Source organism: Chiroxiphia lanceolata, chromosome 1, assembly GCF_009829145.1.
Source record: "Chiroxiphia lanceolata isolate bChiLan1 chromosome 1, bChiLan1.pri, whole genome shotgun sequence".
Lineage (NCBI taxonomy): Eukaryota > Metazoa > Chordata > Aves > Passeriformes > Pipridae > Chiroxiphia > Chiroxiphia lanceolata.
The window spans coordinates 54,927,222-54,954,415 of record NC_045637.1 but is presented as its reverse complement, the minus strand read 5'-3'; the positions used below and the strand labels follow the sequence as shown (position 1 = coordinate 54,954,415).

At 40.0% G+C, this 27,194-nt stretch overlaps 1 protein-coding gene across 2 annotated transcripts in view; it reads right to left on the bottom strand.

The window, feature by feature from the left end:
* Positions 1 to 19,748, bottom strand: part of LDLRAD4 (low density lipoprotein receptor class A domain containing 4) — a 274,476-nt gene extending 254,728 nt beyond the window's left edge. Inside the window, exon 1 of one of the 2 annotated variants that reach the window (XM_032691869.1) lies at positions 19,711 to 19,748. The gene's annotated coding sequence lies outside the window, so the exon portion shown is untranslated. The remainder of the gene's footprint in view (positions 1 to 19,710) is intronic. The other variant, XM_032691842.1, reaches the window with a different exon arrangement.
* Positions 19,749 to 27,194: the final 7,446 nt, after the last annotated feature.

Below are 27,194 nucleotides of genomic sequence, written 5' to 3'. Positions count from 1 at the left end.
AAGGTCTATTCACACTCTGCTCTGGGAAGACGGATTAGCACAGCAGAAATGATGCGGAGTTATCTGGCTCTTCTGGGGAAAAAAAAAAAAACAGAGAACTAAAACGAAGAAAGGAAAAAATATAGATAAAAGTCTAATATTTTATTTAATAAAAGTTTGTATACTGTTCATATTACTATTGCCTATAAGCACTTGCTACTACACACTAAGTACAAGCTAATGAAGACTAGGCGAGTCCCTTTCATCTTAAAACGAACTGGAATGGGTTCACTGAAAAAAAAACAACCAAAGTGAAATAGTAAAATAAAACATACGAACAGTTTTTCCAATATTTGCAACTGTCACACATGCCATTGCTTCTACTCTATTAACTCTCAACAAGAAAACAAATCATATTGGAAATTGAACTTTAAAATTGTTCAGAGAGTAAGTGGGGGAGGAAAAGGAAATTATTAATCCTCTAGTGGAGGATAAAAATCACAATGAGTCTATATCCTTGGATCACCAAGTGTTCTTCTGAAGCATATACAGTACATTGGGTTGACATGATGATTCCCAAACTGCAATGTACCTTCGAAATTTTAATTCACTGAAATGTAAGAACCATTACAGGGCAAATAAAGAGTCTTCTCTGCAACAAACTAGCATATACATACAAACTCTACTATAAACTATTGTGCCACAGTGAAGCCTGAGCTCTTTATGCTACAGATCTAAAACACAAACACACTTGTGTTGAGATCAGCCTTCAAACTCAAGAATAAGCTTGAATTTTGTAAGAATTATGATATATTTGGACTTTTGGTTTCTTTAGTTATCTATTATTAGCTGGAGTTTAGTTGTCAAGACAACAGTTTCCTCTTCTACAAAATGCTTTAACTGTCAGCAAAATGTCACAGTCAATATCAAAAGTTGACCAGATTGGCCACGTCTATAGGCAGGAAATTAGAGTATTTCCTGAGGGCAGGGTCAGACTGCCACCAGAACAATGGCAATCAAACCAAGGAGACTGGATATTTCCGAAAGATCCTCCTAGCAGAAACTAGGAAGGATTCACGGAGCAATCCACCTTACACGAGATTTCCTGCCCTACTGGACTTCTGTGCAATACCTGACGACAATGGCCACTCCAAAGTACTGTATGGTATGTGTAACACAACTGATGAAAGCACATGTTTCAATAGACAAAAACTGGATTTTACGTATCAGAGATATCTTTTACATATCAGAGATATCTATGGCAAAAACGCCCCAAAAACATCATAATGCAATGAATTTGTGTTACCAGAGAAATGGAAGTCAAAGGAACACAACAGTCAGGTGCTGAACATATCCTATGAAGAAGCGTAAGGAAAAAGGGAATATGTTCCCAAAATTAGGTCAAGCCTGATATCAAGAGAGAAAGTGAACAGACACTTAGACTTCTTTTTTTTTGACTCTGTGATGTAAGCATGATAGCAATAAACATATTGCAACATGAGTCATGCCGAAGATCCATAACTCACAAGGTTCCTATATGTCCACAAGTCGCTGTTGGGAAAGCCTGACAATATGCAGATTAGCTTTTGCAAAACCTAGTACCTTAGGATTACATCTATTTTTCTTATACTCTATTTTTCCCTCAAAATAAGTGTTTTGTATTAAGAAAAACAAACAAACAACCACAGCAGATCAACATAATGAAATAATGATATCCTCTTATTAATCCCAGACTCAGACTCTTCACAGTGCGACTGTTTGCATGTATACAGACAAAACAACACACATCTCCTTGGAAGGCAGATATAATGTGCTCCCTGTCACTAATCACCTTGAGGTCTATATGAGCCACAGGCTGAAACAACAGCATAACAGACTGCCCAAAGCATTTTTCCCACCTGACTGGTACTCACTCGGCAGGGGAGAACAGAAGAGTACAGAGGTAAGGATATTCAAGGGTAACTGCGCACAGAATACTCTACAGGATTTAGAGTCAGACAGCATTAGTCATTTGACTTTAAAGATCCACGTGACTAATTTTTTCTTTATACATATGTATCCATGCACATACAGCTCCCCTACGCAGTCATCATCTGCCTTTTATCTCCTCGTTTCTCTAAACAGACACTTGCTTTAAACTAAGAGAAAGCAACTATATCCTAAACCCCAACCTCAGATGCAATCTTTCCCCTCTGATGGAATGCTTCATAAATATTTACAGTATTTAGTCAGAACACTTATTTTGTTGCAAGAGCAGATGGGAATACACTACCTGAAAGTACCTACATTAGCTCTTGTTAACTCGGTTTGCAGGGAACTAGAATAGCTCACTGGCAGCAAAACTCAATAGAGAAGGAAAGGCAAGTAGAGAAGAGAAGGGAAGGGAAGAACAGAACATCAGTGCATAAATAACCTCCTCTGTATGCCATCCTGAGGGATACATGGGGAAGTTGTCTGGCAAACTGGAAACAGTCCTTCTGGAAACAGTCCTTCTGGACAACAGGCATTTTTGTCAAATTTGCATTTCCAGGGATACAAGAGTATTGTTGCCTGCATACCTATGTTGGAACAGCTCCTCAGCTCAGTGAAGGCATCAGACACGCATTTATCAGATTTAAATCTTCGCGATTAAATCTTCTGGCCTCTACTCTTTAAGCACTGCGCTTTTATTTTTATCTCTCAGGTTATTTTCAACACGTGGCAAAGTAACCTCTCTAATTTCACAACCAATAATTTCTTTGCATTAAACAGGGCCAGTGATAATCTATTCAGAAATGTTTATTTTCCTTTTAAGTTTCTATATTTATTTTTAACCACAGGTTGAATAACACATATCATGAAGAAGGTTACAGTTGCCTGGGTTGTTGTTTTTAATTATCATTTCATATTAAAACTTATAGAATACTTCTTCCCTTTTTTACTGTTAAAAGTCATAGCTTCTTTCAATATTTTTAATAATACATTGTGAACATCATTCAAAATTTCAACTTTAAACATTGCACTTTTTGATGCCTAACAATAAAACAAGATTCTTAGATGCTCACAATATACCAATTCCTAAGCTTGAGCGATGAACAATTTTGTCACATTGTATTAATGTCCCTGTGGTCCTGGTTTTAGAAGAGAAGACTCTTTCCTCCTGAAAGCAAATTAATGGTTTTCTATATCTGGCATAAAATATAAGAAAAGCACCACAGATCTGTGAGCACTGCTAAAATTACACTGCTAACATTTCCATTTCAAATAGCCACAATCAAAAGACTATGTAGCTGCTGGGATTCTTCTACACAATCTACTAACCTTAAGTAAAAGCAGATTTTTTTTCTTATACACACCCCAAATCATAAAATACCGAGATGAGCATTCCTAAGGCTTTATACAGAGTAAATCTTGATGTGTTCAGTAACTCTCCTCACATCAAGAAGACTTATATTTGCACAGACACAATATGCAGTAACTTAAAACATAAGGACATTTCCCCCTTCACAGACATGAACAGAAGTTCAAATTTGAATATATCCCACACTTTCAGTTACAAACACAGATTTGGGTATAAAAGGAGAATCCGTATTGAGAATAGTCAACACATTTTCTTGGTTATAATCTCATTTGAGAACAGTACTCCTGCCAATTAATACAGCCAGCCATCAATATCAGCACAGGATTCCTCCAGAGTTAGCACCAGTAAATTTGTTTCCCTGAAAATCATACCTAGGAATTACTTAATTTAAGCTCAATCATCTGGCAAGTTGAAAAGAACTGGGGAGAGAGGAAGATCATGTTTTATAAAAAATTAAAATACCTAAAAAGTACTGATCAGGGAAAACACTGTATTGGTTGATAATCAAATTTCCATCTCTTCTACTTTCCCCATTTTCATGACAACTGTTAACCTGGACTTAGGGACAGGAAGAGGTCACTGGGAAGTTTGATGTTCTGTCTTTTTTTAATGTAGAATTCAAACCACAGGACCAAACTATTCTCTTGCAGTGAAATAAGCAGCATTGCCTGTTAACAATTCATGTCTGACCTCCTTTGCAGTTTTCAGTGAAAGTGAGAGCAAAGTTGGTGACAAACAGGTGGCAAAGTTTGACACTTTTCTGCCATCATGGCAACATTTCTTGCACTGGCAGGATGGCATGACCTCTACATCCTGTACAGAACCCATAAGTGACCTACACAAGAAGGCTACATGAATATTCACAAAAATACAAATTCAGATCTGGCACCCAGGAAACTCTTACTAAGCTAAGATTCCCAAAATATGTGGAAATGGATTGAGAAATAGCCTGAACAGCAGTGAGAGGAAAATTAAAGTAACAGTGACAAGAAGGTCTAGAAGCCATCATGGTGGTTCTGGCAGATGATATTCTACACCAGCCAGTCTAATTAACTAATGTATGGGCAGGAAATGGAGTCTTATTTCTTCTTTAAACATTTGAGATAGCATGAATCTAACAGCTGCTCATGCGAAAAGAACAATCATTTAATATTTTTTTGTAAAATTATTAGAAACCTCTGCAATGTTTTTGGGGGTTTTTTTTACATCCTTGCTGCAGTTCATACTGGATTTCAAACATTCATGAACTTTCATTTCAAGTTTTCTATCTGCTAATTAACATATTTATAAGCATTATAAGCATGTTTGGGTTTTGCATTACCTGTATTATTCCACCCCATTTTATCAATAACTTTCGATTATATGGGATATTGTATTTGTACCATTTACCTTTTACAGGTTATCTAAAAAGAAGACGGAGATCATGAATCACATCACTTAATTTTTTTATTTAACATTAGCAGATAAAACAATGTTTTCAGACAGGTATTAACACAAGTAATTGCTCAGTAATTATTTTTAATTACAAAAAATGAAAAAAAAAATATTTCACGGCCAGCTCTTTGCAGGACCATTTGACACTACAAAGGGAATACAGTGTTCACAGCATAGGCACAAAACCAGTACAAAGGAGACTGCATAATGGTACTTGTGCCACTTTAATCAAACTTTAATTAATCTGATGGTTTTACATTCTGACACAGTTTTGGTGAACACAGACATACCTAATTACAACATGATATGTTTATCCAGCGGCATATAAGGTTTTGACTGTAAAAGTGACATTCACAAAACAAATGCACCCAGTAGCATGTAATTTATTTTAAAAACCTTGAACAAAAAAATTATACTGTGCCAGCAATCAGACAGCTAAAAAGAAATGTAAAAGGTGGCTAATTGCTTTGGCAGACCTAAATAGCAGGTACGTGTTTTGGTATCATTTACCATTTCTAGTGCATCAGGCTTTGATGTGATAACTCACTATAGGTTGTTCCACTACCAAAGTACATTATGTCCATCCACTGGACATTGTGTCCATCCTTAATTGTGTATTCAACGTTTAGCCTCCAATGATCAATGTTGAAATGAGCCTGTTGGCTTTTACAGCATTCAGGCCTATCATATGTTCAAGCTTTCAAGGCAAAAGTCAAAGACACTCTTTTTCACTTATTTTCTATGCCTTTTTCTTTTAATTTAAGTAGCATAAGGGCTATAACACATAATAGTGCCAAAGAGAAATCACTCAGCATAAGGACTTTCCCAAGTCAAATATCACATATCTCTTTTTTAACCCTATTCTGAGTATCCAAATACAAAGACAAGGACTTAAAACTATGACTGTGAGATCCAAGCAATAAGCACAGCACATTCCAGGAAGATGTACCACCCTCCTGCATCCCTTTTATTTTTTATCGTTATGTGTTAAAACGTTATCTTAGTATACATAAATTAAATCGGACAAGACCGTCCAGTTTTATGTTTATTACTTCAGTAGATGTGAAGCACATAATCTTCTTTTGTAAGACAGCATTTCTGTATCACTGGACAGGAACATATAACAACAAGAAAAACATATTCATCTACACATATGAAGTGCTGAAAGAAGGAAAACACTTGCTAACAGGACGAAGAACCGACATAGCCAGTGCTACACACCTGAGAAGCAAAACCTCATTTGGTTTACTATTCACCTCAATTATAAGTGAACAGAAACATAAAGTGGGTTCAAAATGATTCTGTATAAATCTCCCCTTCCATTCGTAGGAAGTGTTAAACTACATAGGATTAGCAGCAGGTAAAAAGGACTGGGAAATCAGCAGTAGGAGACTAAAAAAATAAAAATTAAGGTCTTGCACAGTATCTGTACATGTAAGAAATGAAGGAGATTAATATCGCTAGCTGTAGAGTCACACACAAGATATCCAGCAGTTGAGATCAACCACGAAGATGCTCCATCTTCTTCTATACATTAATATATTCTCTTACATAGTAAAAAAAATACAAAGAGAATGAAGCAAGAGAACAGAATGAAGCTTCAAAACAACAGAGGTTTTGCAATCTCCCTAATCAAGTTCCAAATTTGCAATGGAAATGGAAAGAAAGTAAAGGAACTTTAAAAAACCCAAAACAAATAAATGTAATTAAATAATAAAAAGCAAATCTCCCAAACAAGAAGTTATCAGTTCTTGTTAGAAATACTCTTGCGGATCCATTTTCCATCAGAAAATACAATGCATCAAAACAGAAATATTTGCTGCAAATTACCCTTTTGATGACACCAATAATAAAATAAAAACTGAAAAGATTGAAATTTTACAATACTTCATAGCTATATGACTTCCAATAATTTTTTTAAATTTTATTTTGCATGATATCATACAAGACTAAAGACCAATGCAAATGTAATTTTTGTGGAAAAGTACAAAAATGATGTTTTCATTGTGTTTTAAAACAATCAAGTTTTGATCCTGTAAGTTTTCCAGTAAGATGTAAAATTCCTTTCTCTCCAAAAGCTTACTCAAAGTTATTTTGATCCATTAGAGTTACCTCTGAGAAGACTTCTATGTTTTTATAAGGTGATGCGGAAAGATGCTTTGCTTTTATTTTATTTAACAAGTAGCCCTCTGACAAAAGTAATACAAATAAATATACATAAATTCATATCAGTGAAGAATTGTCATCTCTTTCCCTTCTCAAAAGGTAAACAGTAACATTCTTTACCAATTATCTAGAACACCTCAAGGAAATAAAAAGTGTTGCTTACTTTAAACACATGCAACAGTTTTCAGATACTCATGAGATGGTCACTCCCTCCCACTTGCAACTAGAGTTTGTGTCAACTTTGCTCTTTTTTGGCATTTACTTAGTATCTTTAGAATTAAGATTCTCTTTTTTCATACTTTAATTTCTTCTACTTGACTTTTACTGCACTTCTGCCCAAACACAAGCAATTCAAAACATATGAAAAAAATTCAAGTTTTGAATATTAAGATCTAAATAACAATTTCTAGATTTAAAAGTATTTCTTCAGAAAAGCCTTAGTCCTATTACTGCAGGTTGGACAAGAACTCCAGAAGGTTTCTTCTGACCTGAATTATTCTACAACTCTCTTTGTAGCATTAGAAGATGAAGAAAGAGTGAGTACAGTTCACCTCTTCAATCTCTACACTCCTCCATGGAATTGTCCTGATTTTACTTTCACCTACTTTTTCAGTTTAGAACTGCCATTATGCTCACAGAAAAAAAAAAAAAAGGAAAGAAAAAAAAGTTTTACACCTGTAAGAAGAGAGGTCTCTAGTGTACAGCCAAGAAAGCAAATTTTTTTCTGTGCCTTATTTAGGATCTGTTTCTCAGTCTTATTTAGGACTGGCATTGACTATCAATTTTTTTTTCCCCTTGAAGTTCACTAAGTATTTGTATCGATACCTGCTATTTTTTAAACAACATCTGTCAGGTAAAATTTACCAAACTCAGTAGGTAGCACCATGTTGGCCTCAATCACACAAACAGCCGTATCCAGAAAAGGCTGCGACAGTCTCTCTATGTCCACTGAAATCAATGTGAAGCTGAATGTAAACTCTTTTACAAGACATGGATGAAGATTTACTGATGGATCTGATTCTAGAGTGGTCTGAATAAATATATGCATTTTTCCACAATAAAGTCACCAGATTGCCCCAACGCAGGTTAATATAATTGCTATTAACATAAAACATTCTTTTCATCTAAATTTGCACTTCTCCTGTTGTTTTGTCCCCTTCTCAACTCAACTCTGACTCATAGAGATTAGAAATCAGATCAGACTAGAATTTGCAACAGTAACTCAGCCTCTTTGGACTACAAAAAAAAAAAAAAAAATGAAACAGTAGGATAGTGTCTGGAAAAATAAGGAATCAATGACAGTCAGCTTTAATGTGCTCTGTTGTACCACAGTAAGAATGCAGAGTATCTGAAGTTTACAGAGCTGGTCTTTCCACAGTATATTTCGAGCACAATTCCCAGAGCTCTGACTTTGCGGGGCCAGCCGAGAATACAAATATCTAGAACGTATATGTTGAAGACTGTAAACCTCTTTATCTTGAACAAACGTGTCTGTTAAAGTCACCAAGTGAAATAATCACCCGGTTTATTCTGTGTAGCTGGGCAAAATGTTTACTATGACAATTCCAGCTCTGACCGCTGCAGGAGGAAATCCTCGCACAGCTCCGTGTGCTAAAATAATACCCTAAAGTAGTAGCAGCATGATTGGATTTCTACACGCGTCTAAGGTCACCCGGGCCTCGCATCTAGTCTGCTGATCCCTCTGCCACCAGACACCTGCACTGCATGGGCTCCCCGCACAAGAAGGCTGGAGCCATCTCCTAACAATTCCTCACTCGGAATTTGAGAGTGCAACATCCTGAGGCAGATAAATAGATGAAATCCATCAAGCCACAAACTTCCTGACATTCTCCAGAATGGGCAGGGTTTTTTTTTTTCCAGAGCACGGAGGTTTTGGTATTAATTTGGACAGGGAGGAAAGCTGGAGTCTGCTACGCAGAAACATCTAGTCAAATAAATACGTCATTAAGCTAACTAGCTACAGGATTGTCTAGCAGATGGATGACATCTTGGTTGCTAGTGGAACACTTTTCTATAGCCTTGTTTGAGGCAGACACATATGGCTCTCCCAAGCATTGATGCAAGCTCCCAGATGGACTAGATCATTGCTGACACCTTATTATAAATCCTAGAGATGAAAGAACAGAGTACAATTTTTGAATCACAACACAAGACTCTAAAATATTCAGGCTTCCTAAAAATCAAATTTACAACAGAATATCTTAACTTCTTTATGCTGAAAGAAGCTATTTCTAACCAGGAACAGAAAATAGGGCAAAATGCTGTATCAAGAATGATTAGAAGAGCCTTGAGGAAACTTAAAAGACCGGAAGATCCTTAATGTAAATGTATATCATAACTACATATATGGAGTTACAAATATTACAGCTCTAAGGATGCAAAAAATTATCTGCTGTACAGCTGTTACTGACACCAAAGAGCTTCCATCTGGAATTTCTTGCTTGGGTTGGAAGGGGAAAGGCAAGAAGAGGAAGCCATTTAGACATTACAGATATGTTTGTATCCTAAAGGACTACCCAACAGTTAAAAAAAAAAAAAAAAAAAAGAGAGACATCTAGCCATAGGAGCAACAGGAAAACTAGCAGAAATATGTGGGAGCTTGGGAGATAACAGAACCAGTTGCACACATCATTTGTTTTGGTGTCAGGGATACCTGAGAACACCTCGAGTACATAAGGGTACTATGGCGTATTTTACTCATCAAAGTCAGAAGCAGGAAAAAATACTCTTTTGACACTTTTACATTGCGAAGAGACTATCCTTAGCATTCAGTAAGAACTTTACTCCTCAACTCACCCAAATGTAAGACTCAATCTGCCAGGAAGAGGACTTGATACATATTTTCTCATCTCTAATATCTGCTATACTATCTAAAGCCAGAAAGTTACATCTTTGAGACTATTATAACTCTGTGGCAAAACTTTTCAATTTCAAAACCAAATCAACTCACTGACTGGGAATACATCAGGAATTCTCTACATTCATGAGCTGGGGAGATGCTTAAGCTGCTAAAATTTATCTGCCTCTACCGCAGTGGCCATGACCTTAACAAGCATGCAAACATCTTGAAAGATTCAGCTAAATGTACAATAGCTAATACAGCATAATTCGTCTCCTATTTTTTTAAATGGACAACTGTGCTTTCAGTATCTTCAACCATAAAATAATTTCCATGTATTGAAATCAGATTTTCAAGTTTTCCTTCACAGCTTTTAGTGTGGCTTTTATCTTCTTGACCAATTGAAAGTTCAGAAGGTTTTTGTTACACGGTGAATACAGTAATCCTTGGATCATCTTATAAAACAGAACATCTATAAATAGACAAGGTAGCCTTTTCCTAATCACTACCTCCATCACAACACGGAGCTCCAGAGGAATGTCCAGGAAAAGTCTCCATTTTGTAAGGGTCACTTACAAAAGGGTGTAGGTAGAACAGAATTTCCCCCTATGTACACTGCATCTGCAACTACTTCAGCTGGACAGTTCCTCTTCTCTGCAACAAAACTCCCTCTGGGAGGCAAGTTCAGCTGGACAAAACAGAAAAACAGATAACACCTATCTCCCCTCTTTCTCAGAACCCTGAAGAATATATGCTTCATTGTTCATTTTTATGTGTTGGCACATAAAAGCTTCAGGATATTCTTTCCTTTATGTAAGTCTCCCTATGCAAGACACAGGGAACTGCAACTTGCAAACCTCTGTGGTCAGGGCTGACATGACAAAGGGTAAATCAAAGACTTCAGGCAACAGAGGTTTGGTTTCCCCTGAGATATTCCATCAGATGAACTTCAGATTGAAAAAAAAAAAAGGGGGGGGAGATATTAATTGGTATCCACAAAAGCATAATAAAACAAAGCTCTGACTAGAACCAGACATTTCTGGGCTGCAAGATATTCTCCAATATTATTAATCTGTCTCAAAACAGTCAAACCCCATAGAACTCGTAATTTCTGAAGGCTTCAATTTTACAACTGTCAAACAGAATGTATTTTTTTCTTAGTTTTAATCTTTAAAAGACCAACAGTTTCAAATGGTAGATATAAAGGATCACTTCAGGTCCCCAAATATGAGGTGAGCCCACGTGGCTTTCTTCAGCACTTGACTTTGCAGCAGACTTCTCTTGCAGGCTATCCAATGAAACCACATGTTTCTAGAATCATAGCATCCCTGGTCACAAAGTGAGATCCTTGGCAGTTTAGCTCTATGACAGGAACCCTGACAACACCAGGCCTCTGGCCAAAGAAAGTTTACCAGGAATCAAAGACAGGTTACGTCTTATTTTGATTTCAAAGCTTGCCAGATCTAAAATATTTGCAAAGAAACATCCCAATTTCAATGAACTGCCATTTTCTGAATAAATTACGTTCACTTGAAAGTTTGCAATTACCTCCATCCAAAATGCCTCTTAATGGCAGCATCATGAAAACTGATCAATAACAAGTGACGTGGAGGAAACTTGTGATAAATCAAGTACAGTATAAAACCCTGAAGTTACAGCATGATAAAAATCTCTGTCAAAAGCTTCTCATTCATTCACAGATGGGTTTAGATCACTGTAATTTAACTTATGTTCTAAATTATGTTCTCCATCAGATGTAAAATGACCTTTGATTGATTTAAGCTAAATATATAAGGCTGTTCTATATTCAACAGAGCATTCACACACAAGTTTAACATACTTTAACATATACGTCCTGAATCAACACTTCAAGTGATTTGCTCTGGTGTCTCCATGCAGACATGATTAAAGGCTTTTATCTCCAATCCCTAATAATACCCAGGGGAAAACAGGGAATGGGAAAAGGCAGAATCTGTTGTTGGTGCATATTCAACTGAAGAGAGAACTCAACATTTCAAAAGACACTTTCAGAATACCTAACACACCTAACTCCCACTCTACAAACTATAGAGGCCTTCTTATTCCTCTCTGTACTTCTTTTAATTCCTTTTGGTCTGCTATGCTTTTAGGTAATTTCAAACAAAATTAAGAATCATTAACCAAACACTTTAGAACTCATTACTATGCATTATCAGCAATAACACACATCAGCACTGTGATATTTCTGTCTTGAAATTTACCTACTTGCCCAGCCACCATCCATGAGAAAAAGGAGACAAGCCTACATAGATTATTGGCACCTTTTGCTGTAGAAAATTTATATTATTCCAGCATTTTTCATCAAAAGGTTGCAAAGATCATTAGAACAGAACAGTGATTTTCACCTACAGCTGCAAGTTTTCCTCATCTCTGTAGTAACTGCAGGTGACTTCCTCTTGCAACTATAGAGAGGTTTATCTCCCTAATCCTTGGTACATTAATCCCTACACTAAAAAGTTATACCACTGTTGTTATCAATCTAATAAGGCAAGAATAAAAATATTTTTAGAATGCTTTTATGATAAAGCTTTGCCATAAGGTGCTAAGTAGAACAGGTCAGATAAAGCACACATTTGACAAACACTGGCAGTATTTTTGTTCAACAGATGGCAGCTATTTTTTACAAAAATTATTATTATAAACTGTGTAAAAGCAGACACCAAATACTACCTGTAATCAACATTATACAAGCTGCTTTAATTGGATAGATGGATCACATGTTAGAGGCTTCTCAATTAAATGAGGATAACTCATACTTTAAGATATTTTAAGTGAAAATGGGGTACTTGCAAGAAGTTTATCTCAAATGACCTGTTTGTAGAAATGTGCTAGGAAGGTTATTAAAACAGTAAGAGGAATGTGAGAGGGTCAAAAAAAACCAGAAAACATCCACGTTGGAAATATTCATAGAACCCACTTCCTCTTCATTTCCAGTACCCATGTCAGTTTGGTGAGGAATTATAGTCAATGCAAACCTTTTGTAAAACAAAACAACTACACAGTGGCACTGGCCAACATAGCAACAGCTATGGAGGTTAAGTTAGGTTACTTATAAGGGTTCCTCACGTTTTCTCTCCCACACCTTCTGCTGCGCTCCTTAACTCTGACCCATAGGGCAGAAGTCAGGCAACTCACTTTTGTCTTACAAAAATCCCAAGCAAACCATGGCAAACATGCAGTTGACATTCTATATAATACAGTCCAAAATATGTTCCACAAATTAGCCTGACTTGACTCAATGACTAATGTTAAGCAAAAGCAGAAAATGAAGCAATACTATTTACACCCAACAGTTTAAGAAACACTGTTACATTTAGGCAATTACATATACTAAGTACATCCCTACTAGATACAGGACTAACAAATCCATATTAATTCTTGCTTCATGTGTCATTAACACCTAATGGAATGTTTAAAGGTGTTTACAAGTCCAAAGTAATAATGGATCACTCTTAATTAATGCACAGTAAAAATTTCATGAAAGTCTCAGTGGAAGAAGGCGGCTGTTAGAGATTGCTTCATATCTCAGTCACAGACTGCCCCCTCCTTTCCCTCTATGAAAGGAAGAACAAGTAGGTTACAGGTGTGAGAAACCAAAATAATAGGCTCAGCCACACAACACAAAGAGGTAATTAAAAAAGAATCACACATTTTCCTTCCAATAATCTTTGAAATCAAGAAGAGTGCAACTTGTGTTTAAAATCAGAGTACTGTTTGAAGATGCTTGCAAGTACTGGTGCTGAAAATTAAAGACAAAACACAGTAGCCTTATACTGGCATATGCTAGATAATACTAGGCATATGAGTCAACACTTATTTTAGAATTCTGAGTAAATTTCAGGGTTTATCCAGAAAAAAACACTGTTTTCCAGTCTCTTATCAATGTGGGAGAGATTCTAGAACTTATTTTATTACGCATTAACATTTGTTCCTAACAGAAACTAAAAGAACTTTGTATCGTCCTCTAAAATCATGACTTAAATACACTCAGTGATCAAAGGTTATGATAGAATCATACAAACTTCAAGATACTTATCATACAAACATGCAAAAAAGCACATCTTCCCCAAAGGTCAGTGCATCTTTTACAATTTAAGAACATAGGAACTAAATGAAACACTGAATTCAAAAAGAATTGAAATCTCCAAACTCATCTCTTACAGGCAATACACGTTCACTATCATGACTACCTTTTTTCAGAAGCAGATTTATTACCAGTTTTCAACAAAAAAGGTGTTTAGCATGGAAGAAATCAAGAACACTAGGAGATGGAAACACAATCACATTCCTACAGACACTTCATCAACTCACTCCATTCTCATGTGCAGCATTTGAGTAGTGCATCTTTTCTACACAATACTGTCCCACCTTTCAGAACTAATCCTAAACACATGCTAATTTAGAAAAGTGGGTACACAGTCTACCACTCTCATCATTTGTTTTCCCTGTCCTATAGACAGTCAGGAGTCAGCGTCTACACAGGTAAAACTTTGCAAAGATCCCCATGCAACTGGCAAAATACACTTGTCCTTTTATCCACTGCAACCAGCACTGAAGTCCAACGACTTTAATATTTTCATTTTTCAACTCACCTTAGTGAAACCAAACAAAATCAAATAGGAGCATCTGGGTTTCAGTTTAGTACTACCCAACAGTATTCACCAAGTACTCACCACTATTCTAGTGAATAAAATTTCCCTAGAGAGGAAGAGTTTTCCAAAATGGTAAAACACACAACTGAAACCTGTACTGAAAAGCAAGTACTAAGCATACACGTTTCCAAATTCAGTCATGTGCAAAAAAACTATTAGAATTATTTTGGATTTAAAAAATATTTTCAGGCATGCCTACCAACCAAATGTCTATTTATAAATTTGTCTACAGAGGACCCATGTTTTTTTGGCTCGGAGAGACTAAAGTCTGGGAAAAATGCTGAAAATGTTCGTCCCTTTAAAGTCTGAAATAATGTTCAGATCAGAATACAACTAAGTTTGCTCAGTCAGATTCAACCTCTAAGACTAAACATCTGATTCAACACTAACCAGTATATTCTGGTTTTAGTGGCCCCATCTTGGTGCGTGACTGATTCTTGTAACAGTTATGTAGCCATCAGAGAATCTATTACACCTGCAATTCTACTTAACATGTACTAAAACATAAGCACAAGGTCATCAGGCAGAGCCCACACTACAGGTTTACACTGAGCAAAAGTGTTATAGCAGCAGTGGTTTATTTATCCCTGCCATGTAACTTTAACAGTCTTTCTGTGTGGATTCTGGCAACCAGTGACGTCCATTGTTCCCCAAATTGTCTAACAACATTTTCAAATGCTTTTCAGTTTTAGCAGATAATAAAACATAAGACCACTATCACTGCCCATCCTCTTTGATGCTCTCCTCAAAAACTAACCCCCCAAACTCATAAACTGCTTTCCTAATAAAACTGTATGAGAACACAGCTCCCTCAATTTGAAGGACCCAGACTCCTGCCCCCAGGGAGTTTTCAAAACCCTGTGGGGTAAGGATTTCTGACTAGTTTTTCTGTAAAATGCAGACATTAAAAATAAATTATGGGTGTGGATGTGCTGCCTTCCCAGCCCTCTCCCCACCGCATGCACTTCCACCTCCAGCTTCTTCGCTAGTTTTCATGCAGATTTGTGCCAGACATTCGGCATCCTCATTAAGTGGTGTTTGGCAACCTGCCTAAGTTTTAGTGGGTTCTGGGAATGCCAATATATTAACCAGAGGACTTTTTGCATACCCTAGAGAGATTTTATTCTAGAAAAGTCAACCATTTGGCACAAAGAAAACTTACTTCAAATCTAGAAAAGCTCTCCATTGGCAATAAGAAGAAAAAATGCATTTAGATTGTTCTTAATTTCTGTCTCTTGCCTGAAAGAAAAGTTTGATGTAGAGCAAGATCATTCGAACACAGTTTAAAAGGTCAGAGTGTTGTCTGTAGCAGGATTTTAGAGAAAAGAACAGCAGATATGAAAAACACAGACACAGTACAACATCAAGAAAATTATTCATTTTCAGCCCCTTGTCTCTTGTGACCAAAATAATCTTAATCAGAAAGATTAAATTTATCCATTATTATGCTGAGTGATAATGAATGATGATATGGGTGCTTGAAAATTTCCACTGCTTAACTAAACAATGAGAAAAAGCATTTAGTAAAATGCATCTACACTCAGCATATTCCAAATATGCTAAATCAAGGCATACGCTACTGAAACGCATATATTAAATAAATATAGATGACGAATATGGAGACATTTTGCCAGCATGAAATACAGAACACACTGTAATGTTTGCTCACTCTTATTCACCTGCAAGCATTCTTTCTACTGCTCTCCCCTTACAGTAACTATTATTCAACTGACTGTCTCAGAAATCAGCAAATAAAACTCCTCTGTAAAAGAAAGAAATCAAGTTTATTTTTCAAATATGAGGTTCAGAAGGAGACAATGGAAAAAAATAAAGGTCCACAGCTTTCCTTCACTGGAATATTCTGCTCATGCAGCACATAGATAAATTTAAAGTACACTGGAGAAATGTGTCATTTCAAGGCTGTTTCTGCAGGCTTCTACATCCAGAGAATCCAATCCTCTTCAAGAACTTATTCAGGTAATCTGCTATCATATAGATATCACTATCCATTGTTAGTATAAATTGCTTCAAATCTTTACTTCAAACTCATCATCTTTGTCCAAAAAATTGCTGACTTCCTGATACCAGCTCCAAAACACCATGATCCTTTTATAATGACCAGTTAGCATCAGAGATTCAGCAAGAATCAATTAAAATCAATCCCATTTAAATGTTTTAGTGTACTAAGATTATGTTTGGTGTGAAAGAAATTTTTAGCTATCTAGGCTGCCTTTGCTTAGATATCAACCTTCTGGGCAAGACGGCTATTCTTAAACTTAGCTGTCAACTGAGAAAAGAAAATGTATATGTATGAATCATTTCACTACAGGGTTGGATTCCCAGCAACTGATGCACCACTGTTCTGGCATCAGTGCCTTTAACGAGCAGCTGATACTAGCTTGGTGCCATTGAAGAATTTCACGGTTACCACAGAATCAATCTGCAGAAAAATTCATCTCCAAACTCCTAGAAGTATCTGCATTCCGTAACTGGCAATTCACTTGCAGGGAGCTGTTTTGAACCATTAGAAACTAGACAGAAAAAAAACTTTTCCAAGACCGCTCACAAGTTGAATGCAACAACCATGACTCCTGATGCAAGAGCTGTTGGACAGACATCCACTTTTTAACACTTCATTTCTCTCAGAGATTACATTAAATTACTTCTAAGGTACTTCTCTATTATTTCAATAATCATTTACTTCTCTCAGGCACATCATATCCTGAAAGTATTCCAAATTATTTCAGATGGTGTCATTTGACATGCAATTATTTCTTGTCAGAAGGGCAGTAGCCACTAGACAGAGTATTGCAGGGCGGATGTGAAAAAGAGAAGTAAATTTTGGTCAAGAAAATCAGAAAATTTCTCTTCCCCTCCTCCCCCCCCCAAAGTGCACCTTCAATGCAGAAAAAACTAACAACTCATCTTTTCAAGTCTCACCTTAATGTCCTATGCAAATACCATTTTACCTACTTAAAAATAACAAAGGGACAGGTTAGTTCTAAATTCTTAGGTTAAGCTACTCCTTAATAGTTTTAGTCTTATCAAAGTTAATGCAACTGTGCCTCAACCTTGAATCATGATTTCCTTCTACTTCCACAAGTTTTCTTGTAACAAGTCTAAGATGATGAAGACTGAATTCAAACTTCCATCAGTCAAATGCTGCCTAGTGCCTGCGATTTTTCAGTTAAAAAACAATGGTCTGAGATATACTGTCTCACATTGTTCGCTCATTCTGCGTTACACACTGATCACCAGTTAGGCCCTAACTGGAACCTGAATTTACTGGAGAATATTGACATGCCTTATGTGTATGCAACTATGATCTTCACATACTCGAGTGGGAACTAAATATGCTGCTATAAACACAGATTACATAAAAACATGCATTTCTACTTCCATACATAACTCTATATAGTTGACACTTTCCAATTTGATTTCTCCTCATGCTGGTCACTTTATGTATCACAGTAACTTAATACCTGGTGCTAAAACACCAGTACAGATACAGATGTATCATCACTATCTCAGCTAATGTGGATGAGGGGAGGCTGATTAGGCTCCTCCCATTAGTGCACTGGTTTTCCAGCAAAACTTCCCCTTACAGTCACAAAGCCATAATATTTATATTCTCATTAGTGGAACCAAACACGTGTGCAACACACGCAGTAATTTAATTCTACTCAACAGTGCATCATATGTTATTCCAACAACTCTGGATCACTGCAGAAAAAATAACAGATTTCCCAAAACATTATCTTAGAAATGAAATTGGAAGGTAGAATAGAAGTTTTGTCTAACCAATATATCCAGGGGTTGAAGGACCAGCAAGGAACATTGCTCATATTACGCAGCATCTATGTTCTTACCTCACCTGTGCCTACCAGTAATTGCCCCTCAGGCTTTCTTACCGGCAAAAACTCTCTTCCTTTTTGGCTAGTCTCAGATGCACAATGCTGTAGACATTTCGCTCCATGCACTACATGATGCACCTTTCCAGTCCATAAACATTCTAATGCAGTAATTTTTTTTGTTTGCAAGCACAGACAAACCTCTTAAAGGAACTTTTCATCCTGACGAGAAGATGCCCATGTTTTAGATCAGCAAACTTTTATAACACCAAACGCTATTTCTAACACCATATGAAATTATTCACCAGACTTCTGCTCTCTTGCACAACCACCATTTGCTATTCCAAAAAGCTTCTGAATCCTACCAAAATCTGTATCATTCTAGGTCTTAAGATCTCCTAAGAAAACAGAAGTTACTTTTGTATTTTGCCCGTTTCCTATTTGTTCTTTAGTGAACTTAAAGCTAGACAAAACGGTGCGTTTGCCTCTTCAGCAAGCATCAAACCGTAGCCTACGCATAACTACCTACCCACCTACATGACAGAAAACGTGGCACACCATTCAGAAATTTGGGACGCACATCTTTAATGCAAGCAATGCAGGCAGGAGTCTGATACAGGCAGGCAAAGCTAGACTTCTGCTTATAAACTTTCTTTTTTTAGGGAAAAAAAGGCACTTCATTAAATATAGGTCACTGGTGCGTGAGCCCGGCAGCCGCACTGCTGCTCTGCCTTCCCGTGAAAGTTGCCCGCCCGGCGCTGGGCGCGCACCGCGGCCGGGCATCCCCGCCAGGGTCCCCTCCGGAGCCGGGCAGGACCCCCGTTCCCGGGCTGTTCCCGAGCTGCGACACCAGCCCTGCGGCGAGCCGAGCCGAGCGGCCAGACGGAGCTCCAGTATCCACTTCGGAGCAGCCGGAGAGGACGTGCCGCTGTTCCCCAGCGCCCTGCCCGCCGCCGCGGCTCCACAGCCCCGCTCGTCTCCGCCTCTCCTGCGGAGCGCCGGAGGTCTCCCCTCCCGGCGGCCGCTCCGGGCTGCTCCCCGGGCCAGGCGGAGCAGGACGGTGGCAGCGGGGCTCCCCGGCTGCCCCCCCCCCCGCTCCCGGGGGTACCTGTCAGCGCTGCCCCTCGCCCCGGCCGGCGCCCCCACCTGCCCCTCCGGTGCCGCGGGGGACGCGCTCAGCCCGGCCCCGGCAGCGGCTCGGGGGGGCCGGGGCTGCCCCCGCCGCGGCACGGAGGGTGGCCGAGCGCCGCCGGAGCCCCCCGGCAGCCGCCGCCTCGTCCCTCGCCCGCTCCCAGACCTCCAACTCGGGCCTCCCCGCACTTTCTCCGGCACTTTCCGCCGCGGCGCCCCCCGCCCGCCCCCGTCCCCGCCGCGGCGGGCGGCACTCACCTCCCGCCGGCCCCCGCCGCTCGCCCCCGCGACGCGCTGGCCTCCTCCGGAGCGCCTCGCCGCCTCCCCCTGCCTGTCTCCGGCAGCCTCTCTCCCTGCGCTGAGGCTGTGCCTGCCTCCAACTCATCCCCAGCCTCTCCTCCTCCTCCCCCCGCCCTGCCCGCCCCGCTGGCTGCCGCCTGTCTGCAGCGAGTCTGGCTCCGGCGGGCGGGCGGGCGCGGGGGCCGCCGGTGGGGGGGCGGGAGGCAGGGGGGGAGGGGAGGCGGCGCTCCCGCCCGGCCCCGCAGCCCACACTGACACCTGCCGGGCGGATGTGCTTCGGCTCCGGCACCGGCCCCCGACGGCGACGGGGGGCGCACGAAATTCCGGCGGGGACTCTCCTTCGAGGAGAGAAATCGGGTGACGTTCAACAAGGACAAGCGTAGGGTACTGAATCGGGGGAGGGATAACCCCAAGTACCAGTACGGGTTGGGGGCTGACCTACTAGAGAGCAGCTCTGCAGAGAATGATCTGGGAGTCTTAGTGGATGACAAGTTGACCCTGAGCCGGCGGTGTGCCCTTGTGGGGAGGAGGGCCAATGGTATCCTGGGGTGCTTTGGGAATGGTGTGGTCAGCAGGGCAAGGGGGGTGATCCTCCCCCTCTACTCGGCTCTAGTGAGGCCACATCTGGAGTACTGTGTCCAGTTCTGGGCAAGAAAGACAAGGAGCTACTGGAGAGGGTCCAGCAGAGGGCCACAAAGATGATGACGGGTTTGGAGCATCTCATGAGGAAAGACTGAGAGAGCTGGGCCTGTTTAGTCCAGAGAAGAAAAGACTGAGAGAGGATCTCATTATATATATAAATATAAAAATACCTCAAAGGCAGGTGCCAAGAGGATGGTGCCAGACTCTTTTTGGTCATGCCCAGTGACAGGATGACAAACAATGGCCATAAACTAAAACAGAAATAGTTCCACCTCAAAGAATTTCTTTACACTGCAGGTGGCTGAGCACTGGAACAGGCTGCCCAGGGAGATCATGGAGTTTCCCTCTCTGGAGTCACTGAAAACCCACCTGGAGGCAATTTTGTGTCCCCTGACCTAGGGGACCTTGCCTTGTCAGGGGGGTTGGACCAGATGATCTCAAGAGATCCCTTTCAACCATAATGATTCTGTGAATCTGATTCTCTGCGCTGCTGGAATTGCTTTGAGAACAGTGCCACTCCTGCCACACTGGCTCCCAGCCAGGCACCGGGCACGCAGAGAGGGCACAGGCCATGGGGAACTCCTGGCAAGGGGGCAGCCGCCAGCCCACCCAGTCCCCACGAGGCAGCCCCACCACCCACCCAGCAGCCCACAAGGCAGTCCCTGCCTCTGCACCTCTGTAAAGGTCAGGACTAGTGCGGGGAGGGGGGAGCAAAAAAAGTACACTTTGTCCTGTGCAGAACAAGAAATTTTTTGGCATTTCAAAAAATGTTGCAAGACAGGAAAACCCAGTTCATGTCACAGCCCAGCAGGCACGAACCCAAGGCAGCTTCTGCCCTGCCTGTGTTCACTTGCAGGTCCTGTCCATCTCAGACTCTGTAACGCAGCCCTGCATAGAGCCATCAAGCATTCCGTAGCCCTTGACCTCCCCCTCTTCCTGTTAATATCCTTTGGGTTGCAGAGCTGTGGTATGGATCATCCAGTAAAAAGGCCACCTTAATCTCAGCTATGCCAAGCCACTTGGGAACAAGTGTAACAACCAAAGTTGCGATTACATGCAGGAATATTTACACACAGAATTCTCACAGAAAAAAAATCCCTATTTCTGGGAGCACTGGAACAGATTAAGAGATTGCCTAGAGAGGTTGTGGAGTCTCCCTCACTGGAGATGCTCAAGAACCATCTGGACACAATCCTCTGCAATGTGCTCTGGGATGACCCTGCTTGAGCAGGGAGGTTGGGCGGGATGACCCACTATAGACCCAGCCTGACCCATTCTGTGATTTCTGTTGATTTAGACCATCGGCCTCAGTCCACATTCCCATCCATGATGCACTCTGAAGACTTTTCCCTTCCCAGTTATACCTGTAACCCTAAGAATGAAGAGGACAGCAGGGACAAGCTAACATGAAGAACTATAATGGTTGCTAACTTTAAGCAGGTGCATATTTGACTCAAATGTGCTTGTTTCCCTGCTTGCCTCACCTCGCCCTAGTTGCAAGTTGGAAGGAAGACGTAAGTCTGCTTGAAGGAGCCAGGAATCTGCCAACCCAGAATTCAGAGCACCAAGCTATGAAGATCACGGAGGTGATGGCCTGCGGTTCATGCTGCGAGTCACCATATGTGACTGGAAATGGGGAACTACCAGAGTAGTTCCAAAACAGAGAAACGGTCAGATCAGCAGTGATAGACAAATTTAGCAAATGTATTTTGGATTAAGACACAAGGAGCCAAAGGAACATCAAACACTACAGAAAGGAGGAGCTTCCAGTAATATGGATAATATACTGGAGCTATTTGTCCTGAAGGTTACAAAAATCATCAAAAGATCACGGAGTTAATCCATAACTTGGTATTTATAACATTTATTTATAGTCTAGCAAACTGGGAGAACCTTGGTTTCAAATTTGCTCTGTAGTAACCCATCAAGAGTCAAGTGCTCCGTTTCCAAGAGTGCCCTGGTAATCTGTATATGCTTCACAACAAATGGGTCTGACATGCTTCAGCTGTGTTCCCTTCAATGACTTCTCAAGGAAGACCAGAATTCATTCACTTCTGCCAAGAGAGTCTTGACGTGTGCAGAGGAATATCCTGACCCATGGAAAACTTTGTAAAGCATAACAAAATCACCTACTAAGTAACAAATTATTTCTATACAATACCTCTTGAATGAAAAAAAATTGCCTGGCAGCAATTTGGGATATTTTGGGCACGTAGGAGGAGGACAGCAAAAATGAGAGAAAATGCATAGACTAATGCACATGCTCAGAAAGCACCATGCATGGATCCACGTCTGGAAAAGGAAATGCCAAGAACACTATACTGCTGGTACTCTTGTTCCTACCTACAACGGATTAGTGGGAGGGGGAGACCTTCAGGCTCTGGGTGCCAGCTCATTACCTGGAAGGTGAATGCTCTTCCCCCCTGCCCCCGCCATGTGGCCTGACGACCCCATAAGGAGCTCACACAGACCACTAAGGAGGGACGGACGAAAGAGAAAGTTTATTGTGGGGTAGGGGTTTATAAGGCTTTTAGGAGGGTCAAAAGGGGACCAATCACAAGTTCAGGGTCACATAGAAAAAACCAATCAGGTAAAAAGTCAACAACCAATAGGAAGGGGTTAACAAGGACCAATAAGAAACACCTCAAGACACCTTCCCAGGACACTCCTCTATGGGAGACAAGTCCCTCACAGGGGGTGTCAGGAAGAAGGGGCAATGACTTTGCAAAAAAGCAAAAGCCATTTTGAAACCTGTTTAAACCACATTAAAAACTTCTGCTTCTATAACATTTGAGCTGTTTTCTTTTTCTTCACTAGTCCATCTCTGACAGGACTTCTTCCATCCTACATATGGCAAATCCATTGCCACACCTACCCAAGGTATGTCTGGAAGAGACAATCTGCAACCTAATATACTGTTGCCAGTGGGCAACAATTCCTCAGATATACAAATTCCCTTACCTTTTGATCACCAAAATTACCATTAGAAGTTCTGTTCCCTGTCTTGCTCCACTTAAAAGTGTCTGAAGAATGTCAGTATTTTTGAAGCATAGAGAGATAGTTAAAGAGGAGCATTAACATTTTTTCCCTGAGATCTTGGAGATCTCATAGGAGATCTTGGAGTTGTGTAGAGGTTTCACTCTAAAAAGAATCCCAGGAGAGTTTGGTTATGAAGAAACTTACCTTAAAACAAAACAAACAAAAAACCCCACAAAAATATCCCTTCAGTGAAAGCCATACTGACAGTATCCACGAGGTTGCACAGGCATCCTGACAGTTCATTTCCTGGATAAACAAGTTCTTACAGCTGATTTAAGGTGTAGGCAGATCTGTGTATGATTTAAATTCTTATCTTCATCTTCCTCTCTAAACACAGCAATGATATAGTTAATATTTGAACAGTTGGGGGATTTGTTGTTTTGTTTACTACTTTATCATTCATCTGACAGTAAAAGTTACTTCAATGTTACCGGTAGACACCAAGGTGCTGTGTTCCTAAGGGTGGAGCTTAACAACAGGAGCACCATTTAGCCCTGCCATGTCCAGAACCCCAATACAAGAACCAAAGCAACCTGGCAGACAGGTTCTCTGCTGACTATAATAAATACTTGGCCCAATCATGCTATTAGATCTGGTAGGAGATACACAGCCTGGTGAAGCACTTAGTCTGAGTGTCCATACCCATCCCTTCTGAGCCCCTTGTCTGGGCTTGTTACATATGCTGTAACTGCTATCCCTTCTTCCTTCCCAGTCTGGCAGTCTGCAAGACATGCTGCACTGCTAGGGAGGAAGTCAGTGGGAAAAGCAAGTATTTGAACAATTAGACTGAGAGGAACAAATTTGAATCTAGGGACATAATGGCTGTTGGTTTTAGTTACTGGTGACTCATCTTGTTTCCCACCAGGAAGCCACAGATCAGTATATTTCAAGTATTACTGATTCCTATTATCTGTTACACCGAGAGAACAAGGAGGAAGAAATTAAAAACACTCAAACCGCAGTAAGAACATAGACAAATAACATATGGGCACATGTAATAAACCAGTCTTGCTAAACTACACATAAAAGCATGCTACAAATAAAGCACCTAAAACTAGTCAGAAGAGTATTCAGTAGGGTTTTTTACCCAACAGGTCATCCAGATTCATCTCACAGTCGTCCACCATGAGCAGATAAGCACTGCTCATAATTCTAACTTGGTGCTGTTTCACAAAAAAAAAGACTGCAACCTTGCTGGCACCCTGCAGTACACAGGGATAGAAACATCTTCAATATGCCATCTTCCAAAAGACCCTACTCGATCAAGTCCCAGAGTGGGGGGGCCTTGGTTTTGGTGGTTTAGTGCATTTTTGCTATTGTTGTTTTTTTATCACAGCAGAATCTAGTGAGGGAAGCATTACAACAGAGAAAAATACAACAATTCTCTCTTCCTAAAGCCAGGAAGTTATATTTTTTCTCTTGGATGATTCCCAAGAAGGTCATTCCTTTCAAGGGCTTCCACTCTCCTTCCTGATTAGACTAACTAGAGTACACCAGGGAAGAAAATCTCTATATTAAGCAATTTATGGAACTAATGGCAAGCAATCAAATCTCCTCAAAATTTTAAAAATCAGTAACACACAAGAAACATTCCACAAGCTTGCCATTACATTTTTGGCCATTTTGAAGGAAAAAGGTCTGCCAAGTATTTTAGGAAAAGATGCTGAAATTTTCCGAAGTGCTTCAAAATCTTAATGTAAATTCTAATGTTTCAGTGGTAGAGGGATGGGGGCCTCAGTCTGCACTGGGCTTCAGAGAGGTGCAAGGCCTTGACGTGCACCTCAGTGCCCCACCAGATGTGTGCAAATGGACTTACTTGTAGGGCCTCTTGACTAGACACAGGGGTCCAGAACCCACACTGTATTTCCAACATGTCACAGTGGTGTGAAATTGTGTCACTCCAGTGACCACACCATCCACTTCATATGTCTTGTTAATTAGGTGGCAGGTATTAAAGCAATGACAGGAGGAAAAAGTATGTATGTATGGAAAGCAGCACAAGAAAGATTACTCAAAATATCTTGCTGTTGTAGAAAATTCTCTGTCTGTTCTAGTCATTCACAGAAATTAGACTCCAGCCAGTTTGTTGTTCATGGGTGCACACACATACACACACACATTCTGCAACATGTTGTTATCTGCCAATTCCACCCACACACCTGCAGACCCCGTCCCCAGATGTCAATCTCACTCTGTAAACTTAGTGAGTGCTATGAATACCCGGATTGCATCCTCAGATTTCAACACCAGCGTAATGTCACAGAGCATGTATTTCTCTGTTCTTGACAATAAAAAGCCTTGGAAAGGACATCGTTACACAATACTATAGAGAGAGCAATCAGCCAAGTCCAGACTGGAACTATAGTAAGTACTTACTGCACTGCACACAGTAAGTAACCTAAGAGCTTGGAAGGCGCATGGCAGAAATCTCAGTTGGACACATATTTTATATCTCTCATTGAAATTTTAAAGATCACACTGTCAGTCACAATGACATTTCTTGACATTCATTCACCAATGCACAGGTGAATTTGGAGTTTGTAAAAAACAGTGGGTAACTGATGCACAGCTAACAGAACAAGCACCCCCAAGACTCTCCAAACTACAACGGCAGCAACATCACCCCACTTTTTCCTAAAAGAAGGCCTAAAGCAAAAAAAAACCTTCACTACAAGTCAGCACAGATCAGTTTGCCAGGTCTACCTCTAGCTTCTGATAAATCAGCCAAGACAGTTAAGATGTGAAAACCCTCTGTGAATAACCAAGCGAAATGGACTGGAATCAGATCGTATCTCATAAGCTAATAAATACCATGTACATTACCATAATGAAGAGGGAAATTACACTCCCTGGTAAGAGGGGCTGGATGACCCAAGACAACATCTTATTATATAGAGTCAATAATGTATATAACAATTAGACAACATCTGATCATCAGATAAGAAACAAATTCATGTTTTAACCTGGCTGTTCTACAGGATGTACTCTGTTGTCATCAATTTACAAACAATTTACAAATAGGTAAAATAAAAGTCTTCACTATGTGAAAGATACAAGATTTTGTTTATAATACAATTTCCAAAATATATTTTCAATTGTTTTCCCAAGTCTAAGACTAATTTGTGTTGGAGGACAACCCTTAGTATTTGCATGATACAGATACAGAATCTAAGTCACAAAAGAAATCCAATTTGCCTTAAGAATGTACTATGAGAACAGGCATAATTGGGAACTCATCCAAATTCTCCTGGTTTACTCTACAGCATTCTGTCTACTGGACCACAAAGAAGCTATTCACTGCTTCTTATTCTACAATTTTTGATTTAATGTACTACCAAACCCCTCTTTTTCTCCAAAAACACATCCGGAATTACTTTCTTAGCTACCAGTCATACTGCACTGGTTTATGTTAGTTGTGAGGGGAGCAATTAGCTTGCAAAGCACTTTTAAATTAAAGAATTGACAAATATTGCTGGACAAGATCCTCTTTTCAGGTCCACATCAGAAATCCCACTGACTTCAGTAGAAGCACGATCAGACTTGTTGTACACACACACAGAAAACCCATAGAAGAAATATTTAATAAAGAACGTGGTGCCCATCTAGTACATCAAATGAAGTCATGGCGCAAAAACTCCGAAACTTTGGACAGTCTTACATGAAAAGAGGGAAATCACATGAGATTTCAGTAGAACTGATAATCAAAAAAAGCATCATCATCTTATGCTTAGCTGTAATAGTAAAATCAGTATTGCAATCTA